Here is a 20,750-nt window from a genome sequence, read left to right on the forward strand (position 1 = left end):
TAGGCTTCTTTTTAATACAGGGATTATCCAAATTCTGCTTTAATAAAATGGCTTATATCCTAGACTTACTTCCAATATCATCTGTACATCATAATTAACTTCATGTGTGTGTTTGTGTTGGGAGGGAGAGGGAGAGATTGTATGTATGTGTGTATGTGAATATGTGTGTGTATGTAAATATACATATATATTTCACAATATGTAAGCTGTAGCTATATGCATAGTTTCACCTGTAATACATGCACGCACACGTGCACACATACACACACACACAGTGATTTAGACATTGATCTCCTATTGCATTTTCTCCATTGAAGTAAGTACTAATATCCCTCTGTTTTAGAGGAGTTTGAGGCTCGGAGCAGTTAACTAAGGTAACTTGCCTCAAGTAAAAACACTGGAAAGCAGTGGAATTCCATTTGGGGGCCTGACTGAATCCCCTAGTCCAGAACTTACTCCTCTCTTCTTTTCTCCCCTTGCTCCTTGCCTTCCTCTTATTCTTCCCTTTCTGGTATTTTATTTTTATTATTTATTTTATTTTATTTTATTTTATTTTATTTTATTTTATTTTATTTATTTTATTTATTTTTTGAGAGAGAGTGCTCACATGTACGTGCTAGTAGGAGGGAAGTGGGCAGAAGCAGAGGGAGAGAGAGAGAATCTTAAGTGGGCTCCATGCTCCCTCCACTCCAGTGGAGCCTGACACAGGGCCTAATCCCACCACCCTGGGATCATGATTTCAGCTGAAATCAAGATTTGGACGCTCAACTGACTGAACCACCCAGGCGCCCCTCTGGTCTTTTACTGAAGGATCAAATAGTTCACAAAGGAAATACAGTAAAGTAAGTAAAAATGACTTAAACCTGCTAAAAAAAGATATCACACAGCCAAAGTGAAAGACTGGGATAAAAAAGAAAACACGATGAGGCTAGATGTGAATTTAATAACAATGATGAGTGATTTCCTAGCAGCCAAGCTAATGAAAGAAACTAGAACAACATTTACTCAAAAGTGACGAAAACAATGTCACCATTTATACGGCTTGTTTTTTATGGTGGTTTTGATTATGGTATTCAGAATAAGTCTCTGATGATCAGGCTTCATTTCTCACTTTACCATTATAACCTCATGTATACGTTCATGCCTGTTGCCCACACAGACACTTTGGGGCAAAGAAACAAAATATTGAGGAATGGGTCCATACCTCTGACTGAGTGTTCATCCTTACTGAGGAGATAGGAAGGCACCTCTGAGAAATAACTGTCAAGTAAGGGGGTTGATCTGAGGCTTTGTGTTGAGAATCTTTCTGTCACAGGCATGCACAGGCATGTGGGTGTGAGTGTGCCTCTGTGTGTGCCTTTCAACATTCTGTTCTTTGTCTTTCTCTCTTTGCCTGCCATTAATTATTATTATTCTCACTGTAGTTCACAAAAAAGCCTTTCTACATACCTGCGGTTATTTCACAATTCTGTACCGTTATCATCTAGACTTTTCCACATTCTGGGAATGGAGTGTTTACATCAGGAACATTTGTAATCACAGATGAATGCCATTTTGTGCCTTGGTTGGATGACTCACAGAGATGAGTGTTTTCAAGAAGAACTTGCAGACTGAAGATCTGCTATAGGGAGTAGAAAACAAAGGTATGACCTTAGGCCTAACCCTGGCTCCAAGTGTTGTTAGACTTGCTTTTAGTTCGTAAAGGAAAACGTGGACTTCAGGTTAATGTTGTTTGAGTGCTTGCAATACTTTTTCAAGGGACTATGATAAAATAATTTTCTCTCTTGTCTGCCTTCATATATATACTCTATAGGGAATAATAATTACAGAAAAATTGCTCTTCCTCTTTATTAAATCCAATTTGATAAAAAAAAACTTGCTGTCTAGAAAAAAATACTAAAAATGAGTTTTACTGTCCTGATTTGTTTTTACAGAAATAGTGTCAATCCAATAGAACTGAAAGAGAGATCAAAATATTCTTAACATTCATTCTGAATCTAACATTCTCCAGTAAATCAGAGAATCAGGCTCCATAAAAACCACTAAGCAAACTAGGTCACAGATAACAAGGTAGCAATTAAAATGACTATATCAATTATTTGGTTATGTTATTTCTTAATATTTCACTCTGTAGGATATTTTATATAGGACCCCCATTTAATACTCTGTTTTAAAGAGAAAACTATTTTTTAACATAAAAAACTATTTATAGAATCATTTAAAACATGATAAATGAAAAAAGAGCATCATTAAAAAAGAGGTAGGGAAAATTACCAGCAAACTCTCATTTAGTAATCTCTTCAACTAAATTATAGTCAATGTGGTAAATAACAAATCTAAAATGTTATGTTGAGGAATATCATTTGGAACATTCTAGTTTCCCTTATCTCTGTTCTAGGAAATATGCTTCCTCCAAGAGATGGTTTCATGCTGCATTTTGCACCAGTGCTTTTTCCATTGTATCTTCCTTTCTTAAGCCTAGATTAACCTATTAATTTAAAAAGCCATATCTTTTATAATGTGTTTGGAAACCAAGCCTGAGGAACCAGAGACTTGCACAAGTGATTTTATTGAGTGTGTTCTGTTTATCTGACTGTCACTATTTGCTCCTTATAATTAAATCCTTATGTCCCCACAAAAGACAAAATCATGCACTGCGTATTGCAGTACATACAATAAAATGGGTCGTTTTTAACTTTTCCACTACTACCAAAGCTCTTGGTGGCCTTCTGGAGCCACTTCCCCTGAACTTATGGACATTTGTTTGGCTGTAGGATGGAAGTCAACAGGAGAGAGAGTTTCAAAAACATTAAAGAGCTGAATAAGGTTTCACTGATTCAGCATTTGTCCTCCTTGCACTAGCATTCACTGGCATTTTTTTTCTAAAAGGAAAATATTAGGGAAAGTATATTCTGCCAGATTCCTGGCTGCATGCTGGAGCATACAGATTTGGCCCTTGCCCTTGGGGAGTTCTCTTTCTTTTGGGAAAGAAGACACATGCCCAGATCACTATGATCTCAGGTAAGTGAGGTGATGGTGGTATGGACAGTGTGCAGCCAGCAGAGAGGAGAAGCTCCTCAGCTGGCCAGGAGCTGGGCATGTTGGGGGGTGAGAAAGTCAGGGACAGCTTCCTGGTTGTGAATCCGTGCCTGGGTCTCCGTTGCAGTTGGACAGATTAAAGGAGGGGAGGAGTTATGTGGGGGAAGGAAGGACATCCTCACTGGCAAAGGGAGGTCAAGATAAAAGGCAAAGTAGGAGAATTCTAAGCAAATAGTAGAAGGACTTTCTTCTACTACTTAATAGATTCTTTTATTTGCAGAAGAATCCAGTGGAGAGTGAAGAGTTAAGAAATACCCCTTTAACCCCTCTAGTCTTTTCCATTGAAAAAGAAAGGATGGCATATCATCAACATTTCTTCAGATTGTGATGTGAGCTATATGTATAAAAAGGAATATTAGTAAGCCATGAAAGAGGAAATCCTACCGTTTGTAATCTCTAACACGGATAGACCTTGAAGACATTATGCTCGGGGCGCCTGGGTGGCTCAGTTGGTTAAGCGGCCGACTTCGGCTCAGGTCATGATCTCACGGTCTGTGAGTTCGAGCCCCGAGTCGGGCTCTGTGCTGACAGCTCAGAGCCTGGAGCCTGTTTCGGATTCTGTGTCTCCCTCTCTCTCTGCCCCTCCCCCGTTCATGCTCTGTCTCTCTCTGTCTCAAAAATAAATAAACATTAAAAAAAATTAAGAAAAAAAGAAGACATTATGCTAAGAGAAATAAGTCAGACAGAGAAAGACAAAAACTGTATGATCTCGCTTATGTGTGGGATCTAAAAAACAAAATAAAAAACCCACCAAACTCATAGAAAAAGAAATCAGCTTTGTAGTTGTTACAGGTGGAGGGTGGGGGGGGGGGTGGGAATTGAAGGAAGGTGGTCAAAAGGTACAAACTTCCAGTTATGAGATATAAATAAGTACTAGGTGTGTAACGTACAACATAGAGACTTTAGCCAACACTGCTGTATGATACACAGCAAAGTGGTTGAGGGAGTAAATCCTAAAAGTTCTCATCACAAGGAGAATTTTATTCTTTTCTTTTTATTGTATCTATATGAGATGATGGATGTTAGCTGAACCTATTGTGGCAATCATTTCATGATATATGTGAATCAAGCCTTCGACTTATATGGTGATATATATCAATTATTTCTCAAAACTGGAAAAAAGATTAAACATAGAAAAAACTTCAAGGCTCTGATACTATGTGATTTATATATTTAATTAAGATAAGGGAACAAACTCTTACAGTGTTTACTATTAATGGATATTATCTTCAGGAAAACAATAAAACTGCATTTCTTTTTAGACACAATTTATAAATCAGAATATTGGACTATAGCATATGTTTTTCTCTTTGTGGAATCTGATTAAAATCAGTTTTACTGCATAGAGATTTATTTTCACAGGACTTTCCCACAAAGGCATTTTCCCACATATCAAGCAAATGTTGTGGCCATGTCACATTCAGAATTTGAGATTCTTTCAAAAGATTTTTTTAATGTTTATTTATTTTTGAGAGAGAGAGAGAGACACACACACACACATACAGTGTGAGCAGGGGGAGGGGCAGAGAGAGAGAGAGAGAGAGAGAGAGACCGACCACCGAATCTTAAGCAGGCTCCAGGCTCTGAGCTGTCAACACAGAGCCCAACGCAGGGCTTGAACTCACAAGCTACGAGATCATGACCTGAGCCAAAGTCAGATGGTCAACCAACTGAACCACCAGACACCCCTGAGATTCTTTTTAAAAATGAGAGTAGCGGGACACCTGGGTGGCCCAGTCAGTTAAGCGTCCGACTTTGCCTCAGGTCATGATCTTATTGCTTGTGAGTTTGAGCCCCGGGTAGGGCTCTGTGCTGACAGCTCGGAGCCTGGAGCCTGCTTCGGATTCTGTGTCTCATTCTCTCTCTGCCCCTCCTCCACTTGTGTTCTGTCTCTCTCTGCGTCTCAAAAGTAAGTAAATGTCAAAAAAAATTTTTTTAATGAGAGTAGAAGATTGAAACAAACAAATGATACATTTCTATTGAAAAAGCTTTACACATTTGGAATGCGGTTTTTATGCTACTTTTGAACTGTGGGAGAAATTGAAGAATATTTACCATGTATTTTTGTACCGAGGTGTATAATTGTGATATTTGTACCATGCGTAGATTGTGATTGGCAGTAGCCAAAGGTTCCAGGGCTAGTGTGTTATTAGTTCCATGTAGTCACCCATGCCTCGGGACTCTCTCTGCTCCACAGCTGTGACAGAGGATGTTTTATGCAAATATGACCATGTTAGGCAGAAAGAGTAGGGAAAGGAAAATGACAAGTGCATGTGCTAACATAGTCAGCCACACCCAGTAACTTCTGCTCCCATTTGATTGGCAGAACTTAGTCTTAGGACCTCCCACCTGCACAGAAGTCCGGTAAATATAGCTTTTAGCTGATCACCATTGCAACTCCCAACTAAACTGGTTTTGCTGGTAAGAAATAAGGAGTAAATGACTACTGTGTAGGTACCTAGTCATCTCAGCTGCAAGTCTCAAAAGATAAAAAAAAGTAATCTGGCTCAGAGTTTCAAAACAGAACCGTGAGACATCTAAGTGGGCACAAAGTATAGAAAATATCTAAGAGGAAAGTTAGGCTTATTGCCTAACTATACTACATTGTGACAGTGTCTTCCATATTTGTTGGCTGAATTCATTTGAGCTACCATGAGGTAGACAAAACCTGGAGCAGCAGTTAGGAGAAAGGGATTCCACTCTATTTATTACTTCTAGTAAATTTATCTTTCAGAGTTCCAGACCACATTCGCGCTCTTAAATTTTTTCTTAAAACACTATGGAACACTTAGTTCAAAAGATGTCACTTGTGAAGAGTTAAGAGCAGCACCACCTGGACTGAAGAACATGTGTGGTGGTAGATCGGAAATCCCACTTGGTTCTCCTCCCAAAGCCTCCCTGAGAAGAGATCGTTCCTGGATTTACTGTTCCATATGTCATTTGTAAGCAGGGACCAAACCCCAGTTGCCCTGAGGAGCCATGTAGTACCACTTGGAATACATCTAGGCTTTGCTCTAACTATACATAAAATGCACCATTCAAAACATTATCTTTTTTTTGTTGTCAGCAAATGAATCGCATTTCCCTGTTTCAGCTATTTGTTTCTATTGGTCTCTGTTTTGTAAACTTCTTAGTACATTCTTTTCAAGATGTGGAAATGGTATGAAACTCCTGGGAACTTCTCAGAAGTTTGCAATTTGGATTTTTGCATTATCCCTCAATTTGTTTGGCCTCCTACATGGATTTTTAGCTTTCTTCCCCCCCCCCCCATCTGCCCAATACTTAATTCACATTTACAACATCACACATAGCCCATGGGGGGAGTAGTAATGTTTTTGCTTTAAAGGTCACCATAACAGGAGGTCAGTGAAAAACCAAACATGGCTTTAAAAACATGAGAACAGAAAGACACCCACAAGACTGGGCATGTGGATCGAGTGCTAGATGGGTGGTCAACCCAACTCAGACAAGCCAGCAATAGTCCAACCACATAACAGACCAGGAAACTCCAAAGTTGCTAACTAAGAAGCTGGTTTTATGTTATTTAATTTTTTTCCCAAGAATTCTATTTCCAGTCACTACTACCGAGGGGTAGAAAATATGCTGATTTCTTGTGTTACTTCATACTGGCCTTTTATATAAGGTGATTTTATGAAGATATAAAATGCATTTACATTTTGGAGTTTTATGAACAGAAAACAATACTTAACATTTTCCTAGTATACCATTTTAAATCACCATAACTTTTCCTTAATTTTTGTGTAATACATGTTTAGAAATTAAAAGTAAACTTCTAATGAACTAGTGGTTAGTATATTTTCATTAATTTAATCTTTAATATTCTGAGTAGAATCTTAGACTTATAAAATCGTATCATTTTAAATTTGCCTGTTAAATCACAGTTTGATGGAGTATTTCCTTTTGGGGATGGAATCACAAGTTAGAGTTAATCATATTTAAAACTTTTCAAAATTAACTTGTAAATTGGAATTTATAAAGCGTCTGACTTGCTAAACTTTTTGCGCCCATTCACACAAGAAAATGTGACAGTTTGGCTTTTAATCATTAAATAAAAACCCCAACATGCTTGTTTAGTTACTAGACCCACTATATAGACTCTTTGGCATTCACATCAATTGATTTATTTCGGTCATTCACCCTTAAGATGGAGTTAGAGGCAGTACTTCATTCACATACAAAAAGTTAGAGTATGGGATAAAAAGAATGTCCATTACTTTGTTATTTTTTTTAAATCATAATAGAATATCTCTGGCTCAGATCTCTTTTCCTTATTTCCAGACACATATATAGAAACTCCTTGACATATGTGATGGAATTATTATTGGAGAAACATGAGTAATCCAAAAGTGCGTTTATCAAAAATAATTTTCCCATAAGAAATCATGGCAAAAGACCCATGATATAATTTTCAAAGCTGTGTAGCTGCCTATTAATTTTCTATATGTGGGTAGACTGACCCAAAACACCCGGGACCACATTCCTTCACCTCTGGGTATGCCCAGAAGAGAAGATTCATTTCTATCCCTTTTGCCCTTACCTTGTTGTGCCCTGTGGAGCGCTGGCCAATAAACATAGCCCCAGGGAAAGATTTCCATGACGTGGTTTTTAATTTTTAATTTTTATTTTTTGGTCTCTTACCAAACTTCCCAGGAAGCAAGACAACTAGAACATAGTTTTGCTGCTATAATTCAAGGCTAAATGAAAAGCGATTGAAATTCCAAAAGCATATTTTGCAGTGTGGATATTTCAAGCACAGCGCAAACTCCCATCAGCCAGGTATATTACTACAAAACTATACAATGGGAAGTCTACAGTTAGCAGCAGGCTTACAGTGCACTAGCTGGTTTACTGCTTGCAGTGAGGACATGCAGTTTAGACTGAAATTAGGGCTGGGTAGCAGGGTAAACTGTATAACTATAGAAACCAAGAAGTATGCTCTACTCGATTTTCTAGCAGCTGTCTCAGCTTGCCCCAAACTGGCCCCGGTATCTTCCCTCCCAAACAGGCTCATCTCTCGGGATTTCCTATCTCACCTGATCTTCTGTGATAATCTCTCAACTGCTTCTCCTGTGTCCTTTACACTTGGGCCAGAAGGACTTTTGTAAAACACTAACCTGATCCAGCCACTCATCTGGTAAAAATTTCCGAAATGACTTCTCATCATTTTCAGGGTAAAATTTAAACATGTTATAAGAGGCTGTTGATCATCAGGATCTGCCTGCTAGTCCAGTGTCATCCCTGTCTCCACCTTCATGCACACTCCAGGCCCCGACTACATCAAAAGCCTTACGTTTTCTTTTTTTTTCTTTTTTAATGTTTATTTTTGAGAGAAAGAGAGAGAGAGAGGCAGAGAGGGAGGGAGACATAGAATCCAAAGCAGTATCCAGGCTCCAAGCTATCAGCACAGAGCCTGATGCAGAGCTCTAACCCATGAACTGTAAGATCATGACCTAATCGAAGTCAGATGCTTAACCGACTGAACCCCCCCCCCCCCCAGGTGCCCCAAAAGCCTAAAGTTTTCTAAAAGCACCACCAGGCTCATGCTTTCAGGCTCTAGCATCTGTGGTTCCTATTGCTTGGAATTCCTTTCCCCTTTATTTGGCCTTGGCTTAACTCATAGTCATCCTTCAAAACTTATTTAAGTTTGACCTCTTCTAGGACGCGTTCTGGGAGTTGTCTCTGGCACACCCTCGCAGTTTCTCTAGCATTTTCCAACATAACCTACCTCAGGTATTTGTCCTTGTCTGTGAATTCACTGGTGCTCCCTGAAGATAATATATGTTTGTGTATTAATATTCATAATGTATAATTTGGTGCTCACTCTCAGTAGAAGCTCACTAAGATTTTGTGGAATGAGTGAATCATTAGAAACTATATGGTTAAGCTTCAGTCTCTCGGTTAGTTCGGAATGGGTTGTTCAGTAGTTTGTTTCTTGGGAGATGTAAAGCCAAGACCACAATCTATAGCCAGATGGACTATATTTTTTGTTGGATATGTGAACTGTGAAAACTAAGGAGAGTGCATATAAGCCAACTTAAATTGATCTCTGGGATAAGTAGATCCTAAGAAGATTCAATACTAACGATAGTTGTAGTAGCAGAAATGGGGACCCATTAATTGCAATGATGGATGTTAAAAACGAAGTTGTGATGTGGTGCTATGGAAAAATTAATTTAAATATTTTCCATTTGGTGTATTCAGGAATAATAAAAATTATAGAGAAAGTACAAAGTCTTTAGTCTTTGTTATTTTAAAAATAATAATCAAGTGAGAAAAGAAAGATACCAAGTAACTGGCTAGGGTGGTGTTTGGTTAATAATTCTTCCTGACATTTATACACTTATATAAATTGTGTGAATTTCCAATAAGTAGAAAGCAGTCATTGATATTGTTTATCTAATCTTTTTTATTACAGATTCTCTAAACATAAGTATGCCTTTAGGGAAAGAAAGGGGAGCATGGAAGCCATATGAAAAAAACAAATGGATTCTAAAGTATGAACAAAGTTTAAATGAACATCATGCCAGACTTCAGGGATTTCTTGTTTGATTTCTCAGTAGTATTAGCTAATTGTTTCTTCTAATACCCAAGTCCTTGTAGGATATGAACCCTCTGAACCTCCTAGGACTCCACAGTTTCTATCTCATAAGTCCTGAAGAAGTCGTGAGCTTGATTTACAAGGTGAGCCAGCCCACTCTTCTCCAATCTGCCTCATCTGTATTTTCTTCAGAATTAATTATTACGGCCTTTTTAGCCACTTTCCATTTGAGTCTCAAGAAATAGCCCTTAATCATGGTCAATCAATATCATCAAACAACTGAAACAAATTCAGATTGGTTCAGTTATTTCATTTGCTCATTGACGATAATTTCTAGATACCATACCAGGTGATCAATAGTTTAGAGGCGGAGATGAGCTTCTGCGTAAGTATTTGTTGACCAATAATGTATGTGTCATAGAAGTATGTCTAAGAAATGGAATTGATATGGGTAAGAATGTGATTAGTTTGGAAGAGAAAGAGGGTAGACAGGAAGGACCTCACAGAAGAAGTGGATGTCTTAGCAAGGTTTCAAAGAGTCAGTTGAAGTTTTGCCGGCAAATGAGGTGGGGAAGAAATTCTAGGAAGAAAGGACAGCATGGACAAAGGCTCAGAGATGTGAAACAATGTACTATAGTTTGAGGAACTGGAGTATAAGATTAACAAAAGGGGAGTTTTTAAAAAAGGAGAATGAGGGGCACCTGGGTAGCTCATTCAGTTAAGCAGCTGACTTCAGTTCAGGTCACGATCTCATGGTTAGTGGATTCAGGCCCAGCATCAGGCTCTCTACTCTCAGCACGGAGCCTGCTTCCTGCTATCCTATCTCTCCCTCTGTTTCTGCCCTTCCCCTTTTTGTGCTGTGTCTCTCAAAATAAGTAAATAAACATTAAAAAAAAAAGGAGAATGAAGTAGTTAGGAGGCAGATCATAAAGACTATCCCAGAATAAGTTACTTGAACCTAACATTGAAATTTACTAGAAACTAGTAGAGCATTCAGTGTGTGTGCTATAGTCCGATTAGATTTGTTTTAATCAATGTTGATGGGCATGAGGGCATGAGTCTAGAGGCAGAAAGGTTAGGTGGCGCTCTAATAGTCCAGATGTGCTCTGACAAAGGTCATTAGTAGCCCAGTGGCTGGTGTTTTTGTCTTTCTTCTTGGCTGTGAACTGCTCAGTAATAAGTATGTGGTGGTTTCCTTCATCTTTGTTTCTCCAGTGCTTACTACCGTACCTAACATGCAGTAAATTGTATGGCAGAAAAAAAAAATTCTAAAAGTGTTCTCATTATTCTATTGGACTATGAGAGTATCTTGCTGTATGAATACTTAAAATTCTTTATGGGAGTGCCTGGGTGACTCAGTCGGTTAAGAGTCTGACTTCAGCTCGGGTCATGTGGTTTGTGAGTTCTAGCCCCGCGTCGGGCTCTGTGCTGACAGTCCAGAGCCTGGAGCCTGCTTCAGATTCTGTGTCTCCCTCTCTCTGTCCTTCCCCTGATCACGGGGTCTGTCTCTCTCTCAAAAATAAATAAAACATTAAAAAAATTAAAAATAAAATAAAATTCTTTATGAAGATAAAATTTTTTTTGTATTAGAATTGCTATAGTGATTTCATTGTGAGTTGCAATCATGAAATTAAGAGGATATTTTCTGTATCTTTGACAAGTTACTCTAACATTGGCCTTTAAAATAACAATGATCCAATATTTCTCTCTGAGCCAAACATGCTCTTGCAGTTTCTTACCCTCAGTAGTGGCAAAAAATTGATATCAATTAATAGTGTTTTTCATTCCATTCCAGTTGTGGAAAATAGCAGGCACAACAAGTTTGAACAACTAAAGTATGTTGAGTTCAAATCTTCCTAGGACTCAGCTCTTTTTCCAACTGCTGGTTGAAATTTTAGGTGAGTTCCCTAGCTTTTTCATTCACTTTTGTGTAAAAAGAAGGACCCTAGTCACAGATAATCACAGTAACAGTCCCATTTTAGTAATTCAAGTGAACCTCTAATTTGATGTACTGTTAAAAGCCTTTTGGTCCTGCTGCAGATGAGATGTCCCCGCATCCCCCATCCAGCAGCCCTGGTGATTCGCCTTTCTTTTTTGGGGTGTCGAGGGGGGAGGAGAGGCATGGGGCAGGTGTGCTAGCATTCCGCGTTGGCTTGTGGGAGATGCTCAGAGGTTGTGAGTTCCTCAGAGGTTCTTCCATGAGAATTGTGCGATCTTCTGCTAGAATGCTTTAATGACTCCTCAACCTTGGCATCCATTAGGATTCCCCAGCTTCTCTCTGCTAAGGTTGTGTCATCCCTAAAAAAAAAAAAATCCTTTGAAAAGAATCCCTTAGCCAGCTCCCATCTAAGAGGCTGACATTTGGGCCCCAGAAACATGGACCTCTGCCCTGTTTTCAGGGTCTGAGTGCAGCCGTATCTCTTTGCTCTGCCACTAAGCAGGCAGCTCCACCTAGTCTTTCGCCTGACGTTTCTCAAGGGTGGAGCAGATCCTTGTTTTCTCTGTCCTCCAAACTTTAGGAATAAATGTCAACCTCTCTGAGAAGTGCTCTCAAATCCTATGTCATAGGTGAGGGAGATGGAAAATTGCTATAGCCTCCAACAGCTTTCTCCAGAGAAATTATTTTGCCCCATCTAGTTTCCTCAATTTTGACTCTTCGAGTCCCTTGAGGTGGATGTGAGTCACCAAGTGGCTGTGGTCCACCCCCTCTCAAGTCTTGTATTGGAAGTCTAGTGCCTCATTTTGGAATGTGGAAAAAATGCCACCTATTGTTTGATTATCACCAAAACTTTGATAGAAAGGATCTCTCCCTAACACCCTGTTGCACAGGCAATATGAGATATATGTAAACCATGCTCATTAACCAGAATACAAGCGATTCATTTACAGGAATTTAAATGCTTACACTTAGCACACAAAAAGCAAATGATATTGAGTATCATTTTAAAGATGTAAAATCACACAGAAACCAATCAATTAATTCAACAAAAATTGCCTAGTGTTTCCTAAATGCTGGTATTATCCTAGGTGCTGGATGTTCAAGAATTAAATATATGGTTCTTTTCCTCATCTAGTGAGAGAATCATATGCTGAAATATGTCCAAAAGTGATCATCATACAATTTAGCATCACAATAGAAAGATCTACAAAGACCTAAGGGAGATGGAGTGTCTAAATTGAAGAAAAGCTTCACAAGAGACATTTGAACTGGATCTTGAATGAAGATCGGGTTTCCCTTGGGAAAAAAGGAGGAAAGGGCATTCCATATATATGATGGTTGTGTAAGACAGGGAGAGTTCAGACGGTGTGGTGTGAGAACAATGAAGAAGGGGTGTAGCTGGGACATAGGCTGCTGTGGTTGTGAGATGAATTTGGAGATTGGAAAGACACTGTTTTATGATGAAGAGTTTCAATTCCTTCCTATAGATAATAGGAAATTTTGCTTTTCAAGTGTTTATTTAAAAATATTATACACAGGGGCACCTGGGTGGCTCAGTCGGTTAAGCATCTGACTTCGGCTCAGGTCACGATCTCATGGTCCGTGAGTTTGAGCCCCGCGTCGGGCTCTGGGCTGACTGCTCAGAGCCTGTTTCAGATTCTGTGTCTCCCTCTGTCTCTGACCCTCCCCGTTCATGATCTGTCTCTCTCTGTCTCAAAAATAAGAAAAGTTAAAAAAATTAAAAAAAAACTATATACATAGTACGTATAAATATATAGAGAGGTGATCCTGTTTTTCCCTTTTCCTTTTTCAGGTGGGTCCTCCCTCCTACTCGTATCTCTCTCCTCTCCATCTCCCTCCCCACTGTACCCACATCTTTCTCTCCCAACTTATGTTAACACTTCTTTTGTAACCTTTTTTCCCCCTCCATAGTTATATAATCATATTCAAGTATACAGTATGTGATAAATATATCCAGTTTCCACACAGAGTGTTTTGGGCCATTGTTTGCTTGACAAAAGAATACTTTGCACATTTTTCTACATCTTGCTTTTCTAACTCACCCATTCTTAAAGGAAATGTCTCCAAGCCCATAGAGACAGTGCACCATAGGTTTTGTTTTTATTTGGCAGTTTTTAATTAGGGGCTGACATGATCACAATTTTATATCAGAGATAAGATGTTAAGAGTGGACAACGAGTTTAAAAGTATGTAGAAACTGGAGGAGGGCAATAAATTGAGAGATTAAACAGATAGTAAATGATGGGGCCTACACCAGTGCAGTCAGCTTTGGCAAGGACATCGCTTTAGCACATACAAGCCTCAAAAAATGAATCACCATATAACATATTTCAATACAATGCCAATGGCCACCAGTATCTAATTCTAAAATTAAAAAAAATTAATGTTTATTTATTTTTGAGAGAGATAGAGACAGAGACAGAGCGTGAGCAGGGAAGGGAAAGACAGGGAGACACAGAATCCAAAGCAGGCTCCAGGCTGACCTGTCAGCACAGAGCCTGATGTGGGGCTCGAAGCCACAAACCGTGAGCTCATGACTGAGCTGAAGTCAGACACTTACGTGACTGAGCCACCCAGGCCCCCCTAATTCTAAAAATTTTTGACATTAGATCCTCCAAATATGCTGCTTAGAAAAGGATGGGTTCAGAATATTCACTACCAGCTTAGATGGAGTTTTTAAAAAGGTTCATTATTTTTCCACATATATCCATATTTCTCTACTTCCTCCCTTATTCTGCACACTTTTTCTACAAAATATTCCTGATCTCCAACTTGTTTTGAAAGTCAAATGGCTAAATTCGTTGTTAGTTTAGTTTAAAATTCATGCCTACATTGTCTTTGAATAACAACATTTTCCATCTTTCAGTAATATAAATTTTCCTTAGGTTGCTCAGCATCGGATGTGACCACACTATTTTTACCCTTATTGCAATTATTTCAATCATGTAACACATTCATAATGTCATTTAGTGGCCTTAACATATTATAATAAACATTTTCACAAGTTCTCTATATTTATAAACGTCTTATCAAGATCAAAACCAGATAAATGTTACATTGGAATATCCAATATGTAATTATCAGTCCTGTTAAACAATTTGGGTTATTCTGCAAATGTAAAACCCATTTATCATAACCATGATGAAGATAGCATGAACTACTCCAACCTTCTGATCCCAACTGTAGTTTGTAATATATTATTAATCATAAAGTATGTAGGTTTTAAAATTACTTCTAAAAATGTAAATATTTCAGAAAAATACATAGAATAATAGAATATGCATTTTCAAAACTGACAATTGTTAAAAATTTGTCATTTCTGTTCCCCATTAATTACCAGTGTCCATCTCATTTTATTCTTCCTGCCTCCACAGGAACTCTCTTTTATGAATTTGGTGTGCTTCTTTCTAGTTCATTTTTATCTTAGGTACATATATGTACCATAAATAATTTATGGCCTTTTTTTTTTTGGTTTTGAAATGTTCAACAATAGTCGTATGAGTACATTTATAATTTTTTACCTTCCTTTTTAACTCAGTATTATTTTTCAGAGCAATTCTCATGCATAATTAAATCTATTTTGGTAGTACAAGCAGTACCCCAAGGACTATGCATGTTCCTGTCTCCGTGGACATATATTTAATAGTTGTCTTTTACCAATGTTATGACCTGAATGTTTGTTTCCCCTTCCCCCTCTAAATCATATGTTGGAGGCCTAATCCCCAATGTGATGGTGTTAGGAGGTGGAGCTTTGGAGGTAATTGGGGTTGGATTAAGTCTTGAGGGTGGGGTCCCCATGCTGAGATGAGTGCCTAATTAGGAAGAGGATGAGATAAAGCAGCTCTTACTCTTTCCCAGAGAACAAAGAGGTCATGTGAGCACACAGCAAGATGGTGGCTTCCTTCAAGCCACAAAAGAGCCTTTCTGCAGAACTGAATCATGGTATCTCATTTTCTTCCCAGCTTTATTGAGATATAATTGACATGTAACATTGTATAAGTTTAAGATGTTTCTTGTTTTGATTTGATACACTTACATATTGGGAAGTGGCAGGAGCTAACACCTTCATCCCTTGACATAAAAATGGTATCTTGTTAGTGTTTAAATTTACATTTTCTAATTATGGATGATTTTACTTACTAATTGCTTATTTATTTAATGTGTATAGATTTATACATATGGATTTAAAATCCTAAATAGAAACATTGATCTGAAGTGATGCTATACGATGAAATGAAAATTGAAATTTACTAGAGAATGAATCCACAACATTGGCATACCATCATTTGTCCTAATAACATTTAGATTTCTCAGTTTGCTAGATGGTAAGTATTATGAAGTCAAACTTGTACAGTCAGGATTTAATACAGGAGTAATATTTCAGAGCTCAACTTGGGGAAGAGAACCTGTATTTAAGGCAGAGGACTATTTGGTTGTGAAATAGCAAAATCATAATCAGTTATAAAGACAATTGAGAAAAGGTAAAGGCCTAAGAAGGGATTCATTTCTTTTCTTCTTTTGAGCGATTTGTTTGAGTTTATATAAGTTCTTTTATAAGTTCTTATACCTTCCAAATTTGAATAACTCTTTGTGTGGTTAAAAAGGAGAATTGAAATGAGAATGAAAAGTACTGGTCTCAAGTGGTAGCTGAGCACATCTGATGAAGTCTTTGCTTTCCTACTTACCACACAACTGACGGAAACATGGACTAGAAAAAAAAATGACCATTTAAAAAATAGTGTACATTGTATGCAGAATGCCTTGTATGTAAAGAAATAGGGTATGGTTTGAAATGGCATTTAAATTGGCCTTTAAATCATAATTAATTTTCTTTTAAATGAAGCTTTAAGAGAAAAAAATTTTGCTCCCATGAAATAAAAAGAGCCTGGGGAGACTATAGGAAGTTCAGGGTGGTCCATATAAAATAATGATCACTATAATGCAAAATGGGATCCATTTTTCATGGAACCTGTACAAAATTTGTTGATTGTCAAAAAAGAGTACTTCTCCCATAATAGAAAACTACACCTTTGTAGGAGGGAGTGGTTTTTTTGTGTTGAGTGCATTTTAGAGAGTCATCATGAATGAGAAAGGAGGGAAGGAGGGAAGGAAGGAAGGAAGGAAGGAGTAATAAATTCTGGGATTTGGGGCAGTGGAATGACCTAGGTTCACATTCTGGCTTTATCATTAATATAATTAATTTTTTGAGTAAGTCATTTAAACGCCCTCAGTTTTGTTTCCTTCATATAAAAAGACGAGAAAACAATACATATCTTACAGAGTCCTATGAAAATGAAATGAGACTTTACAAATGAAATAACTTAACGCCTGCCTCACGTAATAGCTCAATCCTTTGTAAACTTCTCTGTTAAGGAGTTTAAAAATATTTTTTCCACACTTACACAATTAAAATGAAATATTTTTCACTGAGTATGCTAATTCGTGCAAATTCTGTGGCCATACCTAACTGACTCAAAACACTAGTAGTATACAATCAAGTCATTAATAAAAGTTTCTTGCAAAATATATTCTATTCTATATAGTTTGAATTGGGCAGTGTTTCTCCAGTGTGTTCCCCAGAAAGTTAGTCTGAAGTCACCTGTAATTTCATACTTTTGGCATATGCTACAGTCTGTCCTATTCCCCTTCTGAGAAGCCCTCCAGTTAAATAAGCTACTTTTATTTAAGCCTGTGCTTTTTCTACTTTATTTGGCCATGGAAGATCCTAGTATAACTTTTTCTGAGACAATGGTTTCTCCTTACCCTGTCTTTTCATAATTATGGGAGTGATTCAGCTGATTCAATATATATTTACTAAGCATCAACCATGTACCAGGAACTGTCCCAAGACTAGGTTATACAGCAACACACACCACAGATAATGTTTCTGCTCTCTTGGAGCTCATGTTCTAAAGGAGAGAAAAAGACAATTCACAAATAATATATGTTAGTTTGTGATGAATGCTGTGAAGGAAGGATAAGAATATATAGAGTTATGGGAGTAGGACATTATTTTATAGAGGATGGTCAATGAAACCTTCTCAGCTAGAGTCTCATTTGAGCACAGAACTTGAGGAAGTGATGGAGAAATCCATGTAGACCTTTTGAGGGAGCATCTTTTAGACAAAGAAAAATATAATTGCAGTGAGGTAGAGTGCTTGGAATATTTGAGGAATATCCAGGGGTCTAGTATTAACTGAATCAGAATTCATAGGAGAATGACGGAAGATAAAAATCAAGAGAATTTGTGAGGTGAGTCTGAGGAGATGATTTGGGTCTTATATGCTATGGTTAAGACTTTGGGTCTCATTCTGAGTGATTACAGAAGCTAATGGATAATTGTCAAAATTTTGACATGATTTAATTTATGTTTTGTAAAGATTGTTGAATACTGTATGGAGAATAGACTGAGAGTGCCATGGTTAGAAACACAGAGACTCATTCAGGATCCCATTGCAGTAGTATAGGTGACATATGATAGTGATTTCAACTACAGTGTTTGAAGAGTTAAGAAGTAGTTGGTTAAGAATGTATGTTGAAGGTAGGGCTTATGGGATTTACTGATGGATTGAATGTGGAGTTGGAGAGAAAGAGAGGAACCTTTGATCACACTAAATTTTGTGGCATAAACAACTGAAATCATGGAGGTGCCATTTACTGAAATGACGAACACTAGGGGAAGTGTAGCTTTGGGGCATGGATGAGGAATCAAGAATTTGCATTTGGGCATGCTAAATTTGAGACGTCTTTCAGGCAGTCAAGAGAACATATGTAGTAGGCATTGTATGCATATGGAGTTTAAGACAGAGAATAGTGATAGTGATTAATATTAGAGTCATTAACATACAGATAAAATGTATGGCCATGGCGCTGGTCGAGATTACCTAGATGATACGTGTCAGTAGAGGATGGAAGCAGAGTGTTGAACACAGCCCTGGGACATACCAATAATTCAAGTTTAGAAAGATAAGTATGTACCGGTCGGAGAAGAGGAGAATGAAAGGCAAATGGTATCCTAAGAATCAAGTAAAACAAGTGTTTCAAAATAGTATTGACCATTGGCTTTGACAGCATGGAGACCATTGATGACATTAACAAAAGCAATTATAGTTTTAGGCCTACGTGTCAAGAAATAATGGAAAGGAAAGAAGTGGATTCAGGAAGCAGAGGCAACTTTTTAAAAAAGATTCATGTGAAGGGAACAGACAAGTGAGGATGTAGCTGTCAAGGTCTTTTTTGTTTTTGTTTTTAAGTTGATAGCTATTGGGATGCCTGGCTGACTCAGTCGGTTGAGTGTTCAACTCTTGATTTCGGCTCAGGTCATGATCTCACTGTTCACGGGTTCGAGCCCCACGTCAGACTCTGTGTTGCTGATGCAGAGCCTGCTTGAGATTCTTTCACCCTCTCTCTCTCTGCCCCTTGTCTCCTCTCTCTTTCTCTCTCTCAAAAAAAAAAAGTTGATAGCTATTCATACATAACTATTTGTGGGTGGGAAGAATTTGGCAGGTAGTGCAATACACTACCTGATGCTGGGAAAAGAAGGGAAAATTGTACCTTAAACTAGTGAGAAACTCACTTTAAATAGGTGAGAAAGAATGATACAATGCAAAAATTGCTATGTATTAGATGGAATTAATATTCTCATTTAAGGTATGTATTTGATTGAGGGATGCATTCACTCATTTAATAAATATTTGGTACATGTCTATGTCTTAGGAACTTCTAGGAATTGGGAATGTAGTAGTGATAACAGTTACAAATATCTGCATGTTATTTCTAGTGACATGTGAGAGAGTAGGGAAAATGAATACATAAATCATGTAATATATAAATCATGTGTATTATATAAGGGACATTGATAAGTTCTAACTTAAAATACAGGGGCGCCTGGGTGGCGCAGTCGGTTAAGCGTCCGACTTCAGCCAGGTCACGATCTCGCGGTCCGGGAGTTCGAGCCCCGCGTCGGGCTCTGGGCTGATGGCTCAGAGCCTGGAGCCTGTTTCCGATTCTGTGTCTCCCTCTCTCTCTGCCCCTCCCCCGTTCATGCTCTGTCTCTCTCTGTCCCAAAAATAAATAAACGTTGAAAAAAAAATTTAAAAAAAAATACAGTTTGTGTAAATAAATTAATTTGCAGGCATATATTTTGTTATGACCATATTGTAATCTAATTTTTTGAAATGATCATATTATTTCAAAAGAAAAAATATTTCTGGTAAGCATGTGACAACCAAGAAAGTGCCCAGTCAATATTCAGTGCCTAGATGACTTGTACTTACAACTGGCCTTGTTTGTCCTAGATTTCCTAATATCACAGAACACTGCTGGAATCTCAGAGAGAAACGGAAGCCTTATAGTTTTTGAGTTCAGGGTTGAAATAAAAGAAGAATCTGTGAAAAGTAGGAACAGTTTAGGTGACCTGTGAACAGACTTTCAAAATAGCAAATATGAACTTTCAGCCTCACTAGCTGTTTGCAGTTTTGTTTTTCTTCACTTCTTAATATATAAAAAATTTGTTTGAATTAAAAATGAAAATAACATATGTGTACATTAGTGAGGTCGGAATACCCAGCAAAATCTAGGAAAGTTGAGAATCCTGCATATTGGAACAGAAATACCTTTAAGTCAGGGGCCAAAAATCTTGGAACTTGTACCCAACTCTGCTATTATCTATGTGTTTGGCATTTCACAAATTCTTAAATTGGCACAGATTCTCTTAAATTCATTGAGTATAAACTTTCCTATCTATGTAGGAAAATGTACCTGCCTTATTAACTGAAAAGGCTGTTAAGTTCTCTTAACCACAGAGATCAGTATGTTGAAAAATATATACATTGAAAAATATATGTGGAAACTGAGGTCAAGCAACTTGTCTAAGATCACATAGCACATACATTAAGACAGATGTTGAACCCAGGCTTCTCTGATTCTCTAAGCGGTTATCATGTTCTGCAGTATGCAACAAGCATGGGTACTCAAGTGAGATCAAGAGGCCATGACAAGGCTTAGAAACACCTTGCGTTCTCATGTTCGCTTTCTCATTCACTGTTGGTTGGTTTCAGAAGAGAGGTAAAAAACATCTCTTCAAACAATTTAACCATGTGGCCTATGGAAACTGTCTTGCTTTGAATTGCT

General features: G+C 37.8%; 1 long non-coding RNA gene across 3 annotated transcripts in view; it reads left to right on the top strand.

Annotated features, from left to right (window-relative positions):
• The window catches only part of LOC102902054, a 110,579-nt gene that overhangs the window by 57,042 nt on the left and 32,787 nt on the right, over window positions 1-20,750 (top strand). The window contains exons 1-3 of one of the 3 annotated variants that reach the window (XR_006583055.1): window positions 8,503-8,850; window positions 9,536-9,614; window positions 9,712-9,801. The exons of the other annotated variants lie outside the window; for them this stretch is intronic. This is a non-coding gene — a long non-coding RNA (uncharacterized LOC102902054). Of the gene's footprint in view, window positions 1-8,502; window positions 8,851-9,535; window positions 9,615-9,711; window positions 9,802-20,750 lie in introns of those variants that run through there. 3 annotated transcript variants of the gene reach the window in all.

This window comes from Felis catus, chromosome A1 (genome assembly GCF_018350175.1).
Source record: "Felis catus isolate Fca126 chromosome A1, F.catus_Fca126_mat1.0, whole genome shotgun sequence".
NCBI lineage: Eukaryota > Metazoa > Chordata > Mammalia > Carnivora > Felidae > Felis > Felis catus.